The sequence below is a fragment of the Lemur catta genome, chromosome 23, assembly GCF_020740605.2.
Source record: "Lemur catta isolate mLemCat1 chromosome 23, mLemCat1.pri, whole genome shotgun sequence".
Taxonomy (NCBI): Eukaryota; Metazoa; Chordata; class Mammalia; order Primates; family Lemuridae; genus Lemur; species Lemur catta.
In genome coordinates, this window is record NC_059150.1 from 5,353,375 (window position 1) to 5,374,871 (window position 21,497).

Below are 21,497 nucleotides of genomic sequence, written 5' to 3' on the forward strand. Positions count from 1 at the left end.
ACTGGATCCAAATAAAAGGGGCTCTACTTTGGAGAAGGAAGTCAGGAAAAAGGCCATGGGGGAATTTTTCCCTAATCCAATCTCTGGATTGCGAATCTGGCCTACAGGGCTGGGGGATTTTGGTGATCCCAGAACAAGAGCCTCCCACATTTGGGAGGGATCTCAGCATTAAGCAGTCTTCTCGCCCACCCAATGCAGGAAAAGGCCTCTATGCAGCAATGAAAAACAATCATCTACAGGCCGCTTGAACTCCCGCAGGGACGGCATGCTCACTACTTTGCACAGAGCCTGCCCCACTGTTGGGGAGTGCCATTAGAAAGCTTTTATGTCCCCACCCATTGTCTCTAGTTCTGGAACTAAGCAGATTAGGACTTCCTGAGTGCGTAACAAAAAACTAATGATAACTGCCAAATATAATAAGCGTTTTCACATATTTCTTCCTTCTAAGATGTTCAAAGGGTTTTTAAACACACAAAATCATCAACTCTTGGAAATGAAAATAACTTTGCTCAAAAATGTTTATGGAATGAAATTGAATATAGTTCCTTTTCCTGCTTCCCCATATGAAAGCACTCAGATTACGCTGTAAAGGGAATCATTTTATTTCTTTAGGGGAGGAAACTTCACCATCACCCATGGCCACTGAAATCCATAAACTCAGAAAATGCATCCTAAGATCTAAACTGAATCCCTCATGCCAAAGCACTTCCCCTGGTCTCAGCCCATTCCCTGTCTTCACTTCTCACAGTAGGCATTAAGTTGGCGCCACATGACAAAACGCTAACACCTATTGTTGAGCCAGCGCTGGACAGGTGCTTTATACAATACATATTGCCTCACTTAATTCCCACAGGAACAATGTGAGGTAGGTGGTAGTATTCCCATTTTGCAGCACAAGGAGCTCATGGTTAGAAGAGTTAGCTAACTTGCCCAAAGTCGCATAGCTGGTCAGCAGCAAAGCCACAGTTCAAAGCCAGGTCTGCTCAGCTTCAAAACTCACAGCCTTTTCCCTACAGTCCGAAGCTTCTATGACAGTCACTTATCTCTGCCAACTGCACCCTGTCCCTGAAATGTGCAGATATTATTATTTCCACCATTCCTACCAGAAGCATGGAAGATGTACACAGCATGCAGCAATCCTACAGTCCTCCGCCAGATTCCAGCCTCTTGAGGCATCCCCTCTTCCTGGGGTGGAGAAAATACGACCAAAGACCGTCCAAAGCCAGGATGCCAGCAAGGGGATGCCGAGGAGCCCAGTGGTGTCTCCCTGGCTCGTACGTGGCGCACAGCCCTGTGCTGTCCCGTAGCCTGCTCTTGCACTGCCTGGCTCCCGGCCTCACAACAGGGCTATGGCGTTCGGGTGCCCATGAAGCATGGCATTGTTTGGGCAGCACGAACATAACATTTACCTGGGTCCTGGCACCTTTTCTCTGCAGCCCTGTTTTTGGTAAATATTTGGTTGGCTCACTCAGGAGAGGCCTCTTTGCCCATGTCCCAGCAATCCCAGTTCTAGAAAGATGGAGTAGAGAATGCCGGGGATAGGCACCCAAGAATCACAAATGCTAAAACACAGCCACTCCCCCTAGTCACCAGCAGAAAATTACCAGCATCAGTTTGCTTCTTGTAGGTTCTGTGAGAAGTTCTGGACATTTGTATCAAAGCCCTTAGCCCATTTTCAAATCCTGGTACGGCTCCTGTCTGGATCTCACAGTCTCAGTGAGGCACTGTCTACCCGGTCGTCAGAGCTCCCCGCCTGCCTCTCTTTCTAACCTAATGCGCAGGGTGCAGGAGAACGCCCAGTTGCCTCCACCCCAGACCACCTACGTCCAGAAACACGCATATTCCTGGGCTTGCCCGGCCTCTGTGAATCCCTGAACACAGGGGATGACCTCTCCGTTTCTGAAGAATGCAAACCACGGCCAAGAGTTGAGAGCTCACACAGGATGTTAATATTGCAGACAGACACAACCCTGAGCCTACTGCTTCTCCTCTCAGTCCCTGGAGAGCAAACACCCACTCTCTTTGACGGTCTCTACTCTGAACTGGCCCAAGGAAATCACACGGTGCTCCACTGCCCCCATTCTCAGGTGGCTGTCCTTGAGACCTTCACCTGGCATTCTGAAGCCACCCACCCTTTTATCTGTCATCTCCCTGGGAGACGCGGTCATTAGCAGAGAGCACCATGTAGGTGTCTAATTAAGCAATCAGCAGCAAATGCAGAAACCTGTTCAAGTCACCCCACAGAGCATCCACCCAGGGATCTTCTTACAGGCAACTCCCTCCCCCAAGCTTCCTGGAGAGGTCCCTATTGTTTGCCTAGAACACAGAAAAGTGTCCGACTCTGCCCTCCTACTTATCTGCTGGCACGGACTTCCCAGCCTCTGCACGGCCCCAGGGGATGCTGTTTCCATACAACACAATGCGAACAGTGCCCTCAGAATTGTGGGATACAGCAGCCCCGGTGGGTGGGAAAGTGAAGGTCCCCAGATGGGAGGGACGGGGTCTTCTGAGAAGATATTCTCTTACCTGGCCACTTTAGGTGTCCCAGAGCCATATCCTGCTGTCCTGGCATTTTGGGGTCAGGGCACAGGCAGCAAGGTGCCCTCAAGCAGAATGATAAGGAGATGGCAGAGGTGGAGATGGGCAGCTTGAGAGCTCAGCACCACTGCCCTCACCTGCGTCTCTGAGTCCCCTGGTCTGGACTGTAGCTCACCTGTTCCTGTTTCACCCTTTAAATGGAATGTTCCACTTGCCCCGTGAGCCCGGGGAGGAAGACATTCCCTGTTCAAGAAAAGCTTTCTGTTTTGGAAGCTGAGGTCTCTGCAATTCCATGCAGCACTCCTGCAGATGGCAGTGGAGGGAATGGGCCAACCGTGAACCCAGAGGAGGACCTTGGACGGACAAGACTGACTCCAGCTGGTCGCCACTCCCCCTGGCCTGGGGACAGCCTAACCCAGGAGCCCGGAGGGGAACAGACACCTGCTGCGTCTGTGGCTCCTGGCAGAGCCCACTCTCAGGTGTCAGGTGGGCTCCCCAACCACCTGTCTGGGCTCAGACATGGTGAAACCCCTTAACCTCTTCTGCGCCCCTCCCTGCATCACAGCTCGTCTTTCTTCTTCTAGGCCCTTGTCTCCCTGGCTCAGAGACCTTTATCCACCTCACCTCTCACCTTCACAACGGAGCAGGAGAGGCAGAGACGCCGGTACTGAAGCCCACGAGCTTTGCAAAGGGACAGCACGCACGCTGGTATTAGGGCAGGGACGGGGAGCAGCGCCTCTGAGACAAATCCAGGGCTTCTGATTCCACAGGGGCTCAAATTACCCCAAACCCACACCCCTGGAGGTATCAGTGCAGGCCTCAGTGCCCTCACGTGCCCCGGGCCCTGCCAGCTTGGCTGGGAACCCTGGCACACACTCCTGCTCCACCAAGATAGGTGGGTTCTCTCTGGCAGAAATGGGAGAACGACAGCCCTGCCCAGCTGTTTCCCAACTCCTAGGAGACAAACTGGACTTTGACTACAGCAGGAAAGATTTAGGTGAGATACCAAGAAGCGCTTGAAGTGGGTGATAAGAGGAAGTGCAGGACTCTGCCCCTTGGGCTTTCAAAATAAAGTCAATTTCCCCTCTGTAGGCTCTGGCTTAATGCCTGTTTTCATCACGTGCCTCTCCTGCTCAGAAATCCTCAGTGGTCTCCCCTCCCCTGCCTGCTACATGAGGACCAAACTCCTCAGCTTGGCATCCACGGCCCACTGCGGCACGTCCTCACTCGTCTTTCAAACGTCACATTCCACGGCTCCGTGTGTAAATTTTGTAATCCAGCTGACTGAGCTGCTCAATATTTCCCAAGAAGGCCTTAAGCATCCCCGCTCTGGCTACACCAGGCCCCTTCCCTCTCCTCCTCTCCTGCCACCAGAACAAGTCATCTTTTTAGGTAAAAGATCTCAGCCACGTTGATGATCTTGTAACCTGAGCAACTTCTCTTAAAAATAGATCCCCTGACTCCATCTCAGACACCTGTGAAATCCAAATCTGCCAGGGGGAGGCAGGTAGACACGGCTTTAAGCCTAGGGTCAAATGTCACCTCTTCCAGGAAGCCTGTGTTAAACACCCAGACCACAGAAACCCCCGCCCCTGTGAAGTTACAGGCTCGTCTTGGTCCTTCAGTCCATAGAAACGTGCTGAGCATCCCCAGTGCCAGAGACTGAGATAGGATGTGGTCCCTGCCCTCGAGCAACCCCCAATCAAGAGACAGGATACAGGTAAAAACAAACCAGCAAAACCACCGTCCCCTCCCGTAAGAGGCAGAGATGAGGGCAGTATGAAGGGGGGTGGGGAGGTGCTGGGGGGGGGACACAGCAGAGACAAAAGCGTTTGGAGGAGGAGGCTGGGCATTCCAGAGACACAATAAAGAGGTGGGAGAATACCGGGGCCCCTTGACTAGGTCAAGGGTCATGTTGGGAAGTAATAATAGAAATTAACATTTATTTTGTGTTTACTATGCACATTGTCGGGAATGCTTTATATTTAAGGTCTCGTTTATTCCTCATAACTGAAGGAAGCTGGGCGGGTATCTGGGGGCCAGACTGTGGAGTCCCACAATGCACGTAATGCAAGGCACAAAGTGGCCCTTGCTCGATAAATATTTTCTCATTGATCAATGGATAAAATGATCTTTGAAGGTTCGCTCCCCATGGGAGGAAGCTAGAATCCTTCAGGAGCAACTAAAGCTCTGAAAAATATTTTTCTAACTTTTTAAACTATTAAAAGAAACACCAGGACTAACGAGGAGAGGAGAGGCCCTGGCTGGGTAAGAACGCGGCTTCCTGACACAGGATGTGGAGAGTGGGTGTCGGAGCGCTCCCTGTCCCCACGAGAAACCCAAGCCGGGCTCAGGGAGACAGGTGCTGTGAGAGACAGGGCCCGGCAGAGGCCCGCGGCACCCAGCCTCCCCAGCGTCTTGCCTGTGCCTGGCAAGGCCTGTGGGGTAGGGTCCCCGGCACGACCCAGAGCTGGCAGAGCCTCCGGGGCTGACCCTGTCCCTCCTCCCCACTCCAGAAGGTGCAGTGACTTAGCTAACTCATTCCAGAGGGATGGAGGGCCTTCTAAACGGTCACAGCGTCCCTTGGTCTCTACCTTTCCTAGCCGCCCAGTCTCTGGCTGACTGGAATTTAAACCCCTTCCCCACTGGGGAAGCCAACAGAGATACCAGACTTCCTGGGACGAGAGAGACACCAGGAGGCCATGAGGCGATGGGAGCCGCAGCTCGTTCCCGCTCCTTTGGCCTGTGCGTCGGGCTATCCCAGGGTGGCCATCGCTCCGCTGTACTTCAAACGGGGCGGTAGAACAGCGGAGCCAAACAATGACCTCAGACAGGGAAAGTGCCCTCTTTGTATCCACTTCCTTAAACACCTGCACGGTGAGGACACAATCACACAATCTACCGCACAATCCGCAGCCAGGAGAACCGGAACCGGGAGCCAGGAGACCTGCGTTCTAGTCTCCTCCTGCCTTGGCCGAAGCGTGGGACACCCCTGTGCCCCTCTTCCTTTGCCTGGAGAGTGGAAGGGAGCCTGTGCTCACCGGTTCCAGCTCTTCTGAGCACAAAATAACTTGATAAATACAAAGATGTTTCAGAAAGTTACACCTAAAAGCAAACATAGGGTGCTGTTGGCAGAACACCCGTTGGTTCACAGAGAGGCCTTGGGCATCCGGGAACCAGGAGGCCCCTTCTCGCCTGTCTCAGAGCCCCAATAGCACTCCCGGCTGGGCCTCCACCTGCGTGTGAAATCAGGCCCCCCGGGAGAAGCCTGCCATTTCTTTTTCTGCAGGAGTTTCCTCCTACCTGCTCTCTCTTACAGAACGATGTCTTTCAAACTGTGGGTTTGGGAAATCCGTTTGTAGCATAAGCGGCATTTTTTAAATTTAATGGCACAGAATAGAAAATAGCATACGTTGTACTTGGTAAGAATAAGTATTATTTTGTGGTTCTTTTAAAACACACACAAACACACTCAGCCATTCATCTTTCTACGCTTCAGTTTCTTCATCTTTAAAATGGGGACAATGACAGTATCCTCTTCACACAGTTGTGAGGATTATATCTTTTAACATACAAGGAGCATTTGGAAAATGCATATGGAAGTGTTACTTCATACATTTATACACACGTGATGTGTGCGTGTGTGCATGAGTATCCTTGCTTGCAAGGTAAATAGGTATCTTTCTGGAAGGTGGAAAGGAAACTGACAGCCACTGTGTAGGAGAAGCTAAGAAGTATCTCCCCCAAAACAGCGTATTCATAGAGTCAAATTTCCCATGCTCGGAAGATTTCACGCTGTCTACGCAGCTTTAGGGAACACGGCAGAAGTGCTTTGAGGAGCAGCGGCTGGGCAGAGGGCCTGAGAGCACAGTGCTAAGTGGTTTTCAAATCCGCTCACTTGCTCCACATCCAACCCAGTGGGGTAGGTATTACTGTCACCCCTATTTTACACCAGAGGAAACTGAAGCCCAGAGAGGTTAAGTCGCCATACGGCTAAGAAGTAGCAAGGCTGGGATTTGAACTCTGCCTCCCAAGTCTGGACTTGTAACCACGGGACTACAAACTGTTTCACTTTGCTGCCAACTCCTGGCATGGGGGGGCAGAGCCAGACCTAAGAAGGTTCTGCCACTTAGGAGATGGCCTTGTCTGTAAGGGGGGCTTCATATGCACTCACCTCAAAACCAAGCAATTTAATTTTCTAATGGTTTCAGTTCAGCAAACAATACCTTCAGGGTCCCTTCATAAAGTTCAGAGCACGCTACTACAGCAATGGAGATAATGACCTTGGTTAACAGGGCTCATAACCACATAACGTGTTAAATACTCGATTAATTTGAGCAGCATAAATTTGACTGGAGAATATTAAATTTCTCCCACACCCTGTATTCTGCAAGACTCAGCTTCTTTCTGACTGAGTCTCATTTTGTCTTCTCCGCGGTCCAGAGACGTCAGGAGGGGCAGGATTCTCGCGTTCTACAGCCCGAGAGGCCCCGTGGACGATGCTCAGTGAGGAGACGGAGGGTTCCCGCTAGGTGGGAGACCAGGAGGTCGGGTGGTCTCCGTCTCTGAGTTCCCGGTGGTCCCTGCTCTCCCGTCCGCCCTGTGTCCCTCCCTTCCTGGTGTGGACACACACTGTCCCCAGGGCGAGGCGCTATGTTATCGAGCCCAGCGGGTGTGTCCAGTGGGAAGAGAAGACAGGAAGAGGAAGGCAGGACGGACTGGGGTTCTAGACTAACTCTCCCCCAGAGGCACCCACACTCCCTTATCCTGCTGCAGAGAATCTCACGACCCGGGAGCTGGAGGCGGAGCGCGGGTGTGCTTGTTTGCTGTCCTCTCCGGTGACAGCCAACGGTCTCCTCAGACCGGCAAAGCCCATGACCTTTGTACGCTTTCATTCCGTGGCAAGCCTCAAACATACATAAATACTTTACATATATAAAGATTTTTAACAAATGGGGAAACTGAGATCAAGAGCAGTTAGATGACTTGCTCATTGTCACCAACTGTGTGACTGTAAGTGAGGGCAGGTCCCATTCAGGCCAGGTACCCTCTGTTGCTGGTAGCACCTTTATTCCCCTGTAAATGCCCCATTCGCAGCCCAACAGCTGGTCCCTCCCTCCTGGGCACGGTCCCTGACACAGGTGTTGCATTTCTGAGTCCGGCTTATCGTCCTGCATCGCAATTATTCCTTTATCTCTGTCTCCCCCGTAGCGCTCTGAGTTCCGTGGGGCAGTGGCCGTGTCTTACTCATGTCTGCATTCCTGGCATATAAATGTTTCTCAATAACTGTTTGGGGAAGAAAGGGAGGGAAGGGCGGGAAGAAGGGACAGAGAAGGAGGGATAGGGAGACAGGGATGAGGAGGGAGGCAGGGAGGGAGGAGGTGAGCAGGTGCGAGAAGGTAACGTTCATCTCAAGCCAATGCAACTGGACCTTGGCCCCGGGCCTCTGCTGTCCCAACTCTCACTGGGGTGGGTGGAAACAGGCTGCTCTCCTAGAGCCTGCCCAGGACATGGACAAAGAGCACTTGTGACAGAGTGACCCTTCAGCCCCCAAAGGGCCAGGCTGCCCACCAGGACCCCAGACACTGCTGCCCACCCTCCTCACTCTCCTTTCCCACCTGGAGAGAGTGAACAAAGAACCAGCCACCTCTTCCACCCAGGGCCTCCTGTGCTCCCCTGCCCCTCCTACCTCGGCAGCCCCTCTGTTAAGTGGAGGTGTGGTCCTGTCTGGGGTGACGGAGGGATTTGGGAGAATGGCGGCCTGCAATATAAGCTGGGAGATCCCCCACTTGACCCCAACCCCAGAGCTAGGGATCGGTTTTGGGGGGGACCTCGGGTAAGGAGCTGGTGCCAGCAGGAAGCTGAGGGAGGAGCCACGGGCCCACAAACACATCTCTGCTCCCGGGGAGGCTGTGAGGCGGGAGGGAGGGGTGGCTCCCATAGCCAGGGGCTCCTGAGCAGGCCTGGTGCCTGCGTGACTCAGGGAAACAACTAGAACAATGACCTAACGACTGGCTTCTCTCTGGAATTTCCCTGGGGCGAGGAGACAAGGAGGCTTTCTGGGTAGCCCTGCTGTCCTGAACCCCTGTGAAGCCCGACCACTCCCCCTCCTTTTCTGGAAAGTACCGGGTCCCCTAGCTCTCCCCACAGGGCCCACTGCTCACACATCAGCCACTCGCCCCCCGCGTGTTGGTGGAGACCTGCCGTGGGCCAGGCACGCTCTCTCCAGTATGTGTGGGTGGAACCAGGGGGAGGGGCAGAGGGGGCTCTTGGTCTTCGCCAAAAGTCCCAGAATAAGGCATTACACTCTGCAAACCCTACCTGGTCTCTTTTGAAAAACAAGTGCTCAAGCCAACTCTGGTGCATGCCAGGCAGCCAGGCACCTGGAAATGAAGCTGGAAGCTACTCCAGGGGATCTTGTGGCTTTTCCTTTGTGCCAAAGAATGGGGGGAGGGGGGTAGTGGTGAAGGGGGGGTCGGTCCAGGCTCAATCACGCTGGGCTCTTTAAATGGACAAGGCTGTTGTTATGAGACAGAAAGTTGGATAGTGTTAATCGGAGGCCACAGCTGCCCACAGGGACAGTAGAAGGAGTCCAGCAACATCGACAGGACAGTCCCCTACATAAAGCACCACTTAGTGGAAGCCGAAGGCATTGAACTCTCATTCTGATCCTACAGCTAACAGCACACGGCCTTAAGGCTGGGGGCTGGGAGAGGAGAGAATGCAAACTGTGCCCCTTGCCTGCTTGAAACCTCTAAAGGATTAAGTCCAATCCCCTGAGTGGGACTGGCAAGGCTCTTCACAAGTTGGCCCACCTTCCAGCCTCCTCCCCAGAGCCCCCCGAAGTGCCCCCTGTGCTCCAGCCTCCGACCCTCCTGGTCTAGTTCCAGGCCCCGTGCTGCCTTACGCATCCTGGCCTCTGTGCGTGCTGTTCCTTCTGCCGGAACTGCACCCCTTCTGATCCCCCCCATACTTTAAGGCACAGCCTAAACCTGCCCCTGCAGCCACTCCTGACTTCCACCCAGCCTTCCTTCCTCTGTGTTTGCAAAGCACTCTGTGCATCTAATCTTATTTTTCTTCTTTGTTTGTAAGTCTGTCTCCCCTGCTAGACTGTGAACTTTAAAGGACAAGGACCATGTCAAATGCATCTTTCATTCAACAAACTTTTAATAAATGTCTGCCAGGATACAAAGGAGAAAGAGGCAGTCTCATAGTCTGGTGGCCCCAGAGCCTGGGACAGTGCAGGCACGGAGTGGGCCCAGCCTGCTGCAGAGTCGGGAAGCAGCCCCCAGGGTTTCCCCTGGAGCTCTGCAGGGCATGTTCTGCCTCCTCTCCTTTAGCAGAAGACTAAAGAATATTGGGAAGAAGAAACTAAAAACATAAACCACCACCACTTACTGAGTACTTTACCATGTGCTATGTGGGCACTGTTCTCAGTACTTTGGTTAGTCCTCAAATTAACTCTCTGGCAAAACTATTTGTTACTCTGACTTCATAGATGAGAAAAGTGGTGCCCAGAGAGGTCAGGAAACTTGCTCAAAGTCACACAGCTTGCATAGGACCTCAGGGCGGTCTCACCACCCCTTACCCTCAGTCCCATGCTGCCCAATTTAAATACACTAGCAAGGAGCACCTATGTGTGCCCAGACTTCTTGTTAAAAAGGAGGAAATAATGATCTATTAACCTCCAGGTTCTAAACTAGACGACTTTAGTCCTAGCTGCCCAGGCATCCTTCTAGAAATTCTCTATGCCCTTCCTTTCCCATTGCAACAGGTGTTCCAGGCCAGCGCCCCTCCCTGCCTCACCAAGTCAGCGGGATTGTACGTCAGACTGTTGCCATCCCACTTTTGCCACCACCCAAGTGGCGTTAGTGGATGATAGAAGCTGGCTGCTTAGCAGGTGGTCCCAGGCCCCTGGAGCTTCCACCACTGCCCCTCTAATCCAGAGCTCTCAGCCACTGGGATTCTCCCCTTAATGGGGAGAGGGAGGTAATGGTCCTCTCTCCACCAACCACAATCACACTCCTCAAACACGTTCCCCCACATTCCCTGAACAAGCATTTTTCTCTCTCAATTATATGTGCCCATACAAACTCCTATCCTATTCGTTTTATTCCTTTCTTCTGAGATGCTCCCCTAACTAAACCACCTGTCCTTTTACTCTTTCTTCTGGGACACTCCCCACAACTAAGCTAACTGGCCCTAGGCAGTTTGCACATGCCTCTCCTGTCTTCTTTCCCCACTAAATCTAAATCATCTCTTCCAGGAAGTCCTCCCTGGTAGACCATGCCCAAACCTGATCTTGCCTTTGCTTTGCATTTCCTTGGAACTTAATGTGTTCCCTGCATTTACATCGGTTGGAGCCATTTAAATCATATTCACTCACTTGACAAACATTTACTAAGGGTCTACAACTATGTGCGAGGCATTTACTGTGTGTCTACTATGTGCCAAGCACTGTGCTAGGCCCTGGACATTCAGTGCCCTCCAGGAGCGTGCACTCATGTTAATTACCTTCAGACCCTTTCCTGGGGGAGGCCAGCCCTGCACGTAGACAGGCATTCTCCCAGGACTGCCTCCTCTTTGTTCCATCCTAGCACCTGACATTTACATAGGACTTTTACTTTTGCATCTTTATCTCATTTTATCTGCAAAGCACCCCTAAAAGGCAGGATGAACAGAGGTCACTATTCCACTTGAAAGATGGGGACGCTAAGGCCCACAAAGATGAAGCGACCTGTCCAAGGGACCCCAGCTGGTTACCAGCCACATCACTGATAGAATTCAGGTCCCCTGACTCCCAAGGCAAGTGGTCCTGCCCCACACCACGCAGACTAGGATCACCGAGAGCTAGATGGGACCACAGTGCCGACCCACTTCTCAACCGCCGTCACGGCCAAATGGACATTCAGGAAGAAAAGAAGGCTGACACGAGAATAGAGGGCATTATAAAATGCTTGTGTAACCGGACAGCTTCAACAAGGTTATCCTTGTATTCCTGGCACATAATAGGTGCTCAGCACACGCTTGTCAAATGAATGACCAGCTTACTAGAGAAGCAAATGGCAGAGGGTATTAGCCACCTAGTAATAATAGCTATTTATTGAGCGCATCTTGCATGAGGCATAATTCTAAATGCAACTCATTTGATCTTCACAACTGCCTTTCGATGGCTATGGCTATGACCGCTCTCTTAAGATGAGGAAACTGAGGCAAAATAAGGTTAAATATCCTGCTGGAGGACAAAGTGGCGGGACTTGGAAGGAACCTGAGCAGACGGACTCCAGAGCTGTGCTCTTGACCAAGTTAGCCCAGCACAGCTCGTCCGCCCGGGCCATCCACGGTGCCACTCAGTCCTACTTACAAGCACACCGAATGGGTGTTCTGGCAAGTGCTGGGTGAGGACTGCGGTCACATTCCTGCCCTGGGCCCCGAGCTTCTGCCTGAGTCACCCCCAGCTGCGAGGAGGTGCAGTTAAAACCCAGCCTGTGGGGAAGCGTTTCAGCTGCACAAGGACTTCAGGGTCCTCTTCGGGGTCCACATCCCAGAGTCCTGCGCTACCCATGGACCTGTCCCACAAAGGTCCCCTGTTCCTCTCTCCGACTTCGATTGCTGGGCGGGCCTGGCAAGAATCAGGGCTACGGATTTTGAAGGGCAGAAGATGGAAAGAAATTTTTAGGATCTCAAGGGCTGAAGTAGAGGGGTAGAATAGGATTTTGTCACTAGGGACAAAGACATGCTGAAAAGATTTATAAATAGGATGGAGAAAGGGGCCTCAGTGAATAACCCCTTTATGGGATGGGATGGAAAGAGCAGGGCGGGGCAGCGGGAAACTCCAGCTCTGGCTGCTGTTTGGGCCCCACCAGAGAGGCAGCTGATGCTAAGACAGAAAAGTCTCAACATCAATAAGACCAGGAAAGGAACCAAACAAAGAGAACTTAGAATAATATTCTCTGAGTTTGAACTTCTCTGACAAAATCTTAACTGAGAGGAGTAAGATTCAGAAGAAATGATTTGGAATAGAGAGACTATCCCAGAAATCACAAAAGCTGAAAGTTTTGGTCCTAAAGGTGCTGAACTGGAAGTCGATTCTTACGCTAGTGTTTCTATCCGACCCGAGGCCAACAGCTTACTAAGCCATCCACAGACTCCAGTTTCTCCACATAAGGAAAGGGTATGGTGTCACCTATACGTGTCTCCATCCTTTGGCTTCAGCACTGTGTTGACGCGTGGGTTATTTAGAAGAGAGGAGACACAGAAATATAAGATTTGGTCAGAGCTTTCAGCAAGGGATAGGCAGGAGCCACCTCCACACTTTGCCTCAGTTACCCCAATCGCAGGCAGACAGAAGCAATCATTTTGGTTGTCTTAGAGCTCCTGAGAGATAGGAAAGGCTTTGCCTCACGTACTGTGCACCCAGTTATCTACGAGTTCAGATCTCTGGGGTCTGCCCACAAAAGCAGATGGTGGGCAGTTATGTTCCCCATGATTTAAGCAACACAGAGAAACTCGAACTGGGTTTACAGGGCTGGCAGAGGGAGAATCCCTAGGGACAGGGTGGCCAACTGTCCCAGTTTGTCCAGGACTTGGGTTCCCAGAATGTGGGACTTTCAGTGCTAAAATCAAGAAAGTCCCGGGCACACTGGGACAAACTGGGCACCCTGCCAAAGGACCCCCACATAAGTAAGCCTCTGGTTTGACAAAGAACCCATAGGCACCACGTGAAATCTTCACACTCAGAAATACTGAGTCCCGGGGTTGGGAGGCTGAGTGCCGAGGTGCCTGGCCCGGTGAGCTCTCGGCACACACGTCACTGTGGGCAAGTCCTTGCCTCGCTGTGCTTTGGTTCCTCTGGAAGATCTGGGTGGATTTGTCTTCCCATCTGTAGAACAAAATGCTGTTAGAAACTACTCAAGGTGCTTGGAACTCTGAGCCCTGAGAAAGTTCCTTATTGGTGGTTTCTTAGAGTAGCCTGTGAGCAAACCCAGAAGGAGGCCATAGAGCCGGACTGCTCTGGCTATACCTGAGGTCGCTTAGTCCTGCAAGGATCTCAGTGGTCCAAGTGAACAGGGGTTCAAGGACAGGCAAGGGGAGAAGCGATAGCGCCGTTTCCAGGCTGCCGATGCCCAGCACAGCTGAGCTGCCCTTGGTGTACAGGCTCGACTGAGTGCAAAAGGGGCAGAGTCCCCCTGCCCACCATGAGCCCTGGTCCCCACCCGGCCCAGCCCCTCCCTAACAACTCCAGCACAGTGAGCCGTGCCGCCCCTGGCTTGAGTCCACGTAATTTTCTCCTAAGCTGCTTTGTGAGGCAGGCTCTGGGCACTCGACGTGTCCAGTCCTGCTGTGGCCGACTTTCTCCGCGGCCGAGGGCAGCTCCAGTTCCATGCCCCCTTCTGCCAGCTGAAACAGAGCCCGGCTCCAACCGTGCCCTTGAGCTTGGGCAGACCAGAGGGCATGAGTGAATGCTCAGCTCCTCTGAGCCTCAGACGCGATCTGGCCGTTCTAGGGCCCGGGAGGAGGACCAAGGCCTGCAAAGTCAGGATGAACACAGCTTCTCCCCCCTGCCTCTGCCAACATGCAGTCAGTGCTCGACTCGTTGCCCACTATGTGCAAGGCACCGGGAAAGACACAGAGGTGGCTGAGACCCAGACTCAGAGCCCAGCGCGGGGGAAGGAGGGCACGGAGAGCTGCACTCCGCAGACGCTTCCCAACGCTCATTCTCACGATTCTGCACACGGCTGCCCCAGTCTCTGCGGCCACCCCCCCTACCCACGTGAGCACCACAATTTGTTGTCTGAGCCCTAAGTTCATGCCTAAGGATCAAGCTAGAGAATTAAAAGATTTGAAGGAGAAATGTAATCAAACTCCTTTTCCTTCTCCTTGATTGGTTCATTCATTCATTCATTCAACACAGATTTCTGTGCATAAGCGCGGAGCGAGGCGCTGGGAGTCGGCGGGGGCGTGGGATGGGGAGGGAGTTCAGTCTGACCTCACGCAGCATCCACTCCCCCTCCTCATCCCCAGTCCGGCCCCCTCCTTCCTATTTGACCCAAAGGGGACAAGGATCTGCTCACTTCCCAAACCCGAGGGCTCTGCATTTGACAGGGGGTGGTCCCGGCAGAAGCCCGCTCAGCATAACAGCATCTGGACTATGATATTATGGGCAAATCAGCTCCTGGGGTTTCTGCCTCTCCCCAGCCTCCCCGCCCCCCACCTGGGATGGCAACCTTGTCGCTCTCCACTCACATGCTTGAGTCACAAGGCTGAGCTCCCAGCAAAAGCAGGAGCTCAAGGGTGCAACCGACGAGAGCCCAGTGAAACAGAAATACAGCATTTCGTCTCGTTCATCGTGCACCGTTCTTCCTCTTTCAGTGCCTAGGGAGGCAGGCCCAGTGACCCCTGCTTGCCCGACCTCCCGCCTCTCCTTCCACCCAGTGCTGAGGCCTCACTCCCCGTTTCATCAGCTTCTTTCCTTTCTGTCTCCGCCTCACGGCCCACAGAGGGTGTCCTATGTCTCTAGTGACCAGCACATGGAGAGGCGCAGGAACTAGACAGGGACAAGGAGCTGGCACAGAGCACACGAACTCTGATGCCTACAGGCCCCTTCTTGGAGCCCTCCCTGGCCTGCAATGTCTGGCGCTCTGCGGCCCAGGAGAGCACTGGGACCCCGTGGTTGATTGGCACCTCGTACGTAGGCTTCCTTCTCTGCCCAGGCAGGTTGTTGTGTCTCATTGTCTCACTGCAGATTTCCATCTCTGCTCTGCACGGGCAGATGGGCAAGCAGCTGTGCCAGGCCCCAGGGGACCACCGGCTCCTGGGGAGGAGGCACAGCCACCTGGCTCTCCAGACCAAGGCCTCAGGGGGCCCTCCTCAAGGGCAAGAGACAAATTAGGCCTCCAAAAAGGAAAAATACAAGAGCAGGTCTAAGCCAAACCCCACATCTCCTCCACTCCCTCCTCACTTGCTCCCATTCCTGAGGAAAGGACAGGGCGGGTGTCAGGGAGCCAGGGTGGCTGCATTTCCTTCCCCACTTTAGGCATATCCTCCACTTCACTGTGTTTCTGAGAGCACGTTCTCTGACTTCCCTGGATAAAACCTCACTATTCTCAAAATTAGGGCTGGAGCCCTGGCTGCTTTCTGACAATGCTGGCTGGGGCAAGAAGGAGAGAAGCTGCTTTTGAATGCTGTTTGGACCTCCTTATTGATGGATATTGGAACAAGTAGCACACAGGCCTACATCTGTGCTATACAGTCAGCTTTCAGTTGTCTGTCCTTGTGCAGTGTCTGCAGACTCTCACAGCTGGATACTGGATTGCTGTGAGTAGCTGATTCTAAAATAACAGTAGTTAACATTTATTGAGCATCTACTAAGTCCCAGGCACTAGGCAGAGCTCTTTGTTTATATCAGCACACTTATTATTCATGCCAACCCTATAAGGTAGGTAGAGAAACTAAGGCAGAGAGGTTAGCTAACTTGTTCAAGGCCAAACAACTGGACAGTGGTACAGTCATAACCCACACCCAAGCAAGCTGACCCCAAAGCTTCATTTTTACCTTCTGTGCTGCACCATTTCTTGTGCGTGTATATGCTTTGCAGACTATAAACTACTATACAAATACAGAGGGTTATTATTAGGTCACTGATAATAGAAAGAGCCAGGAGGTGATTATAGGGGATAGTCAGGGAAGATTTGTGTCTGAGCATTAATCTGATTAAACGTGGCTGAACTGCATTTCAGAGCTAACTGGAAAAATTATTTGCAGTGTTTTGGGCTCTGACTCTCTCCAGGAGCACAAAGACTTAACATATGACTGGAAAATGATGCAAAGGACTCTTCCAGTACCCCCAACCTGGCGCTTTTGGGGTCCTGTCTTCCCAATCCACAGAGAGGCCAGAATAAGGGGAGTGTGACACCCTGTTGCCATCCCAGAGCCTCCACGGCAACCCCTGCCAGAGAAAGAGGCCTCCTTCCAAAGCAAGAGATCACTTGCCGTGAGATCAAAGAAGCAACGTCTAATTAGAGAGAGTCATTAATAGGCAATTAGCCTGTAATGGATTAATGGATCTAGGCAGTGATCATCAAGGCTGCTAACATCATAAAAAGAGAGACCACCAGATACCATGCGCCTCCGGATGGGTGTGCACACACAGATGGTTTCTCGCCTCCATGCTCCAGGTAAGTAAACTAAAGGAACCCGAATTTGATCAAGCCCTAAATCTAACCACATTTACAGTAAATACGGGAATAGCAGAACATGTCAAGTAGCACAATGAGGATGCAATCAGCCAAGTCCAGAGTGTCAAAAACTCTGCAGGATAAATGACCCAGTTTCTTCAGCAAAACATTGCAAGAAAGAGACAGAAAACACCTGTGCATTATGAGTGGCTTCAATGCTATAAAAACCAATCACAATGTATGGACCTCATTTGGGTCCAAATGAAAAAGAACACTAGAAAAAATTTAGACGATAATCAGGGAAATATAAACACTAACAGGATATTTGATTATATTGTTCATTTTGTTTAGGTGTGATGATATTTTGGTGTTTTTGTAAAGAGTCCCTATCTTTTCTTTTAAATTCAAATCCCCTTATCTTCTAAAAAAGCCCTTATCTTTACACTTGATCTTAGCCCAAAGGTCAAGAAGCCATGGAGTCCCTGTCTTTAGAGATGAAATGATAAACGGTCTAGGATTTGCTTCAAAATAACCAGAGAGCAGGAAGGACTGGAATATACCTGAAACAGGAATGACCATGAGACGACTTCAAAGTGAATAAAGCTCGGGCACACGGGGTTACTACATTATTCTCTCTACTTTCGTGTATGTTTGATTTTCTTTAGCTTTTAAAAATATAAACCAGACCCTCCCTGATCTTTACTGCGGCAACAGTGCAATGAGCTCCTCTGAGCTGGCCGGGCCCCTGGCTCTGGCCTCTGGGGCTCGTGCTCCGGAGCACACGGGCAGAGAACCCTCAGGCTGCTTTTCTCTCCCCAGCAGAACCGCTGCGGCAGAGGTAGAGCCAGTGCTGCGTAAGAAACAACCCTCCCTCCCACGGTCCCACCACGGGATCGCGGTGCAGCCACATTCAGTCTTCGGAGGCAAAGCCCAACACCCCTCCTACCCTAGACCACCCTGGCTCCTGGCTCAGGGCTGAAATCCGAGAGCATCTCCAGCCCCTTATTGCGTTTGCCTCTCGGTACCCCCAGGGTCCGGAAAAGAACTAGCATCTCAGCAGAGCAGCATCTGCAGAGGCTGGGTCCAATGCCTGGTTGCCTCTCTGCCTCCCTTAGGTACCAGAAGCGGGAAATGCGAGGAGGGGAGAAGGCAGAAGGTGTGGCAGGGACAAGGCCACAGGAGAGCCAAGCCCCCCAGCCCACACTCCACCCAGCCCAGCCCAGGGACCCAGGCCTCGCCAACCCCGCCTTGGGCAAACAGCTGGCACCTCCAAGGCTGCTCCCTCCCCGAGCACTTCCTGGTGCCACTGATCACAGAGCTTATGGGAGAGGAGAGAAGAGGGAGGAAAAAAAGAGAGGGATAAGGGCGTCTGGAGAAGTCCTGTGGAGAGGAGGAGACGGAAGGAGAGAGAACCATACCCGGCATTTCAGAGCTCACGCTTGCTGAGTAAATAACGAGTAAAGGGGAGAAACGGGAAGGGAAGACAGAAAGCAACTGTGAGGAGGGAGGGATGACAGACGGAACGGGGAGGGCTAGAGAGGCCCCCGGGAATATATAAACTGAGTCAATGGTCAGCTGCCCACCCCGTTCCCACAGCCTGGCACCCCCGGGGCCCCAGCGGCCATGCCCAGCCCAGTTTGCTCAGGGGGGCTGCCCTCATCGGCCCCAGGAGGCTGGGCAGGGGCTCAGGGCACAGACACACCCCACGCCCCAAGCAGTCCTTTCCTACCTCCTAGCAGCTGCTCCAGGAAGCGACCAGTGCCCTAATCCACCTGCCTCCCAAGGTGCGGAGTGCCCGGAGGAGGCTCCACCCCAGCCCGAGTAAAGTGGGGCCAATCAAGAAGCCAAAAGGAGCCCGCCCAGAGCCCGCCCTTTTGGGGCACATTACTGTAGGGGACAGAGGGTTAACCCAGTGCTCGGCCAAGGTGCTTGTTCCATATTCATGCCCATGCCGGGCAGTCACAAGATGACCAAGGCACAGCCGCCTCTGGGCTCCGTCCACCTCCCACCGCCTCACTCTCGCCGATCTTCAGGACCACGGGGCCTGGGGTCAGCTCGGAATCAGCCTGCGCCAAAGCCAGGGCAAGCGGCCACCAGTCCTCACTCTGCAGGCACTGAGAAGTGGGCCAACAAGTCCCTCGCTGAAAGTCAAAGGACCTCGCGACTGATCCCGGCAGCAGTCCCAACTCTGAAACTCAAATCCCGGCTCTGCCACTTGCCGGCTGCATGACCCACAGCAAGCCACCGATCCCTCGGAGCCTCGGTTCTAAAGTCACTGTGATCCCGGCCCTCAGCCCGCACCTCCGGAAAGACGGGGGCACGCACGGAAGGGAAAGCGCTCTGGGCTCCGGCAGAGAAGACGCTCTATAAATGCGGGGTATCATTATCATAAACCAAAGTTCCTGCCCCACCTAGGAAGGGGGAGGCAGGTTTCTGCCAGGCTGTGCCCTGCCACCACCGAATGACAAACCAAGCCGGAGCACACCCAGGCCCCCAGGCCTCGGGCTCCCTGCCCAGGAGGGCCATCAGGTGGCAGCTGAAGAGTAGGGAAAGGAAGGGACTGGGGACGAGGAGAATGACCCGCCCTGGGACTTGTATCTGTAGGGTGACTAGGGTTTCTCTAACCCTCCAGGGCTTGGAGAAACAGGCAGTTCTTCACCACCTCCGGGAGGAAGCTGTGGACTGCAGGAACCCCCAAGTGAAAACAGAGCTCAAACCCAGGACTCGAGTTCTCTGCCTCCCCTAGCAGCAACAACAGTGTGAACGACCATCTCTGACGTTGCAAGGTTTTTTCACACATTGACTATTTTTCATTGCAGCTTCACGTAACCCAAAGGGGGAAACCCTATATCATTGTCCCGGTTTCTCAGCTGATTTAAACAGTTGCAGCTCAGAGGGGATAGTGAATTATCCTCAGGGAAGTGCCACAGCCCCCCAGAAACCCAGGTCCCCGTCTCTCCACTCAGAGCCCTCTCTCCCACCCTCAGCAGTCGGGGCTCAGCCTGCAAGGGGCGTGGTGACCTGCAGCCCGAGTCCTGCTCTCTGGGAGGAGCCTCCTGGGCCCCTGCTCTCCACCTGCTCAGGGCAGCGTCCCCGGGGTGGGGATACACAGCGACCCGCTTCCAGACTGGGCAAGTTCAGCGGCCTGGGTCCAGAGTTTCATTGGCAATAAATTCCCTTAAAAACAAGAAACATCTACTCATTTTGTCCCTGATCATTGACAAGCCTTCCTAACCAGCCTGTTTAAAAGGGTAAGGTCCCTCTGAGGTTGTGAATTCTAGGAGGTCCAGCCCTGGGCCATTTCCCCCCAGGTCTTGAACACAAACAGCCAAGAGTGACACCAAGGCAGAGGTGGCAAGGAAAAGAATGCCTAGTCTCTGGAACCTGCGTGGGGAGCCGCCCTGGTTTGGGGTGGAGTAGACATGCAGTATGGACCCGACATGCTTCAACCCAGGTGCCTGAGACAGCTCCCTCGTGGCGAACATGCTTCTGGGCCAGGGAACAAGGCAGACAGCAGGCCTAACCCCCCATCACAGCGGGAGAGGCCAGAGGAGGGCAGTGGGGAACGAGATGAATGGGAAGCAAACCCCGCTTTGCATCTGCTCAGTCAAATCTCAAATCTTTGCACTAAGAGAGAGAGTCAAACACCCTGAGCCTCCAAACCACATTCCTAATTGCCTGTGAGATGCATTTCAGCTCTCCCTAATTACCCGGAAGGAGGGGTCTGGGGCGATCATTCCAGACTTGGTCTTTTTTAATTTAATTGACAAACTAAAAATAATAATTGCATATATTTATGGGGTACAATGGGATGTTTGGATACATGTATACCCTGTGAAATGGTCCAGTCGGACTAATAAACATATCCATCACCTCACATACTTAACATTTCTTTGTGGTGAAAACATTTAAAATCCACTTTTTTAGCAATTTTTAAATATACGATGATTAGTATATTATTATTAACCATACTGTGCAATAGATCACCAGAACTTATTCCCCCTGTCGGACTGAAACTTCGCTTCCTTTGACCGTTTCTTCTGTCCACCCCCAACCCCCTCCTCCAGCCAAAAGACTTGGTCTTGATAAGATCACCTACCCAAGAAACACACAGAGGATGCTTTCCTTCCCCTTGGCCTCCCACGTGTTAACCAAGAAGTGACACCCCCATGAACCGCCCCCCAGTCCAAGCCAGGCCAGGAAGGCAGAGGGATCAGGCAGCTGGGCAGGGGGTTGTTTACCTTGGCCTCAGCCTAGCGCTGCAGATGACTCCACTCAATGTATAGACACCCAGGCTGGGCCCCTTGGACCGAGTCCCTCCCTTCCTTCCCCAGCAGAGACAGGCTCTAGAGCAGGACCCTCTCGGAGCTGGGGGTGGGGAGGGCGGCTTGTACTTCAGGATTAGAGAAGAGTCTGAACGGGGATCCCATCTCTCAAAGCATCTTTAAGCTACAGTGGCAGCCACACCCTTCTCTGCTCTTAGCCAGAGCAACTGGATTAGAGCAAGAAGACACTGAGGGACACCACGCAGCCCCCAGCTCCTGGCTTGGCAGTGCCAGGGTGATGGTGCCAGTTTTGACAAGCAAAGACAAAGGTGACCTTAGGAGAAAGTGGACAGACAAGGAGTCATGTCACCCTGCCCCGCTTTTCTGTCTGGGCAGTAAGGGCTGAGCCCTGGGAAATGGACGGGCTGGCTGCTCTGAGCCGGGCCATGGGGACACGCTGGTGCACATGTGGCATGGGCAGGACATACCTGCACTTGCTTTGCCATCCCATCCCCAT

At 52.8% G+C, this 21,497-nt stretch overlaps 1 protein-coding gene across 17 annotated transcripts in view; it reads right to left on the reverse strand.

Moving 5' to 3' along the window:
- PLEKHA6 (pleckstrin homology domain containing A6) overlaps positions 1-21,497 on the reverse strand; it is a 150,284-nt gene that overhangs the window by 76,741 nt on the left and 52,046 nt on the right. Inside the window, exon 1 of one of the 17 annotated variants that reach the window (XM_045535992.1) lies at positions 18,445-18,465. The exons of the other annotated variants lie outside the window; for them this stretch is intronic. The gene's annotated coding sequence lies outside the window, so the exon portion shown is untranslated. Of the gene's footprint in view, positions 1-18,444; positions 18,466-21,497 lie in introns of those variants that run through there. 17 annotated transcript variants of the gene reach the window in all.